General features: G+C 41.6%; 1 protein-coding gene across 4 annotated transcripts in view; it reads left to right on the plus strand.

The window, feature by feature from the left end:
* The first annotated feature begins 904 nt into the window (after nt 1–904).
* amn1 (antagonist of mitotic exit network 1 homolog (S. cerevisiae)) overlaps nt 905–2,664 on the plus strand; it is a 27,707-nt gene continuing 25,947 nt past the window's right edge. For 3 of the 4 annotated variants that reach the window (XM_019894073.1, XM_019894075.1, XM_019894076.1), the window contains exon 1: nt 905–1,084. The gene's annotated coding sequence lies outside the window, so the exon portion shown is untranslated. Of the gene's footprint in view, nt 1,085–1,130; nt 1,251–2,664 lie in introns of those variants that run through there. The other variant, XM_019894074.1, reaches the window with a different exon arrangement.

Genomic DNA, 2,664 nt, shown 5'->3' on the forward strand with positions numbered 1-2,664 from the left:
TGTCGTTCACTTCAAAGAGCCGGCTCTAAGAGCCGGCTCGTTCGCGAACGACACATCACTAATACAGTAGACACGACGCTCGAGGACGGACGGTCACGTTTTTCTGTCATCTGTATGTTTTCCTTTCTTTTCTGTCCAAATATATGTTTTTCTACTTCAATGGTAGTCTCGTCCACGACGTTTTTCGCTCCACCGGGGTTTAGCCAATGTGTTTATAAAGAGACCAAAATCTCTTTAACATCATAAGAAGCATTTCCACCACACAATTATTTTTCTCTTGAATCATGTCCTCGCTCCACCTGACACTGTATAGCACTTTTACACACAAGGCAACTCAATGTGCTTCACACAAAGACACACCACCGAACAGCATTTACAAACGCAACCGTTGACAATGTTTGCAGTGAAAAGCAGTGAACACAAAAGTATCTCACAAAATTACCAGAGTGTACATTGACACTATTTAAACACATTAACAGAAACTTTTAAAACATTTAAAAATAAAGAAACAAAAGTAGGTTTCTTAAATAACTAAAAGAAAAAAGATTTTTAATTAATTAGGAGACCTTAATCAAAGTTATGGAAACGTTTGATTTAATCTGTATTTAAAAGCATTTACACTCGGAGCTGACTTCACTTCTCTACGCAGGTTATTAACGTGCAATTTAACAGACCCAAAAGATAGCGACACTGAAAGTACGATATCGTATTCATCGCGAAAATATCGATCCGATCTGCTGAATGAATTTTCATACAGTATTTGGATCGTTTTTTTTTAATAATCTTTATTGAACAAGTCAGAATACAATTCTCAGTAAACAGAAAACAAAAGTATTTGGATCGTTTCGCGCAGCCGTTAGTATTCGGTGACGTCACATGGATGTGAAAAACAAATGGGGGGAAAAAAAGCGCAGAAGCGGAAGGGAAGCAGAAGCGTTCAGCGGTTGGACTTGGAAGAAGCAGCACAACCGCTGATAAAGACAGGCTTAAAATATGCTTGGATGGCTTTGTGCTGAAAAAGCAACGATTATGATTGATATACGCTTCGCTCTCCGCCTGAAGTTGACCAGCTTCCGTGGAAAGGGTAAGCGTATGCAACTTTACTTTAAGAGAGAGTGGCCGCCGATGTTTTTTTTTAGGTTGCCGAACACGTGTGGCTGATTTCTTTTTTTGTCTGAGAAGTTAGCTCAGTAAACAGAACGTAACCGCTACGGGAGAAACGCGGTGTCATGAAAACCAATTGAAAAAACGTAAGTGGTCGAATTGGCGTACAGTATTTTATTTGTGAGTGTTAAGATGTTGCACGTTTGGAAGTCTGTGGACGAAATCGTTTTATCGCCACAAAACAAGAGACGGTATGTAGTTATTTCGCTTTTTAAAATTTATCTCCCATCCCAATTGCACTAAATCGGCAACGCCCCGCATTTTATTGTTATGATCGAGGATTCGAATGAATTAATTGGTCGTGAACAGTAGCGCCGTCTGCTGTAGGCATTGACCAGCGTACGGATACCAGTGTACATTTAGGTCAGTGCTTCTCAATTATTTTCTGTTACGCACCCCCCTCCCCCAACAAGAAGAAATACTGTACTTGGTTTCTCTGCGCCTTTCTTCTCATCTTGTCTCCTTGAAGGTTTATTTACTGCACTTCATATCGCCTGTTCGGTGCAAAAAAAGGGAACTACACTATAGAGTTAATACTCCCTGCGCATTCTCTGACAACAAGGGCACCACTGCCAACTGCTCTAGTGCAGTGTTTTTCAAAATTTTTTTCTTTCATTGAAAAAATCTCGCGGCACACCACTAGCTGAAAATGTGGAAAAAAAACGCTTATTTTAACAATTTACGTGCTATATTGTTACTCGAACCGTTTTTAACATTGAAGAATGACGTTATAACAGACTGAATTGGAATCAAATGAACACAAAGAAAAAAGCATTTTATAATCTTTCACATTTATTGTTTCACTGTCGTCCTGTATTCATGCGGCACAAATTCGCTTGTCTTTAGTGGCCGAAACACAAGGCAATTGGCTAGCTGTTGCTGCTCCCTAGCGGTATGGGAGGGTACTATACGATTACTTTGCCGGACGATAGACCGCACAAGCATACAAATGGGATATTTTCCGCGACACACCTGACAATGTCTCGCGCTGAAAAACACTGCTCTAGTGGATGTGAAATTACGCTTTATTCTACAGTATTCACTTCTGCAAAAAAAAAAAAAAAAAAAGCATGTTCCCCAGAGTCACACGCGCACCCCTGGCATCACATCGCTCCCCCTATTTTAGAAGGACTGAGTTAAGTAAAACTGCAGTTACAGTATAAACGTAGTTTGCGATCTATAAGGTGGAAGTGTTCACTAGTGTGTGTTGTCAAAAGGGGTGTTCACACGGCAACATTTGCTCCGGTGCTGCGCCGGGGCAGCCCCAGTAGAGCGTTCACATGTGCAAAGTTACACCGGTGTAGCCCCTGAAAATAGCTTCAACCGGAGCAAATTTAACCCTGCTCAGGGAGGTGGTTTAAAAATTTGCTCCGGAGCAAATGCTCGTTTGCAGGGCAGCACCGATGTAAAATGGTACGTGTGAATGCTACAGGGTTAAAAATTTGCTCTGGAGCAAATGCTCGTTTGCGGGGGGTGGGGGGGGGTAGCCTCGCTACGCTT

The sequence above is a fragment of the Hippocampus comes genome, unplaced genomic scaffold, assembly GCF_001891065.2.
Source record: "Hippocampus comes isolate QL1 unplaced genomic scaffold, H_comes_QL1_v1.1 scaffold104, whole genome shotgun sequence".
Taxonomy (NCBI): domain Eukaryota; kingdom Metazoa; phylum Chordata; class Actinopteri; order Syngnathiformes; family Syngnathidae; genus Hippocampus; species Hippocampus comes.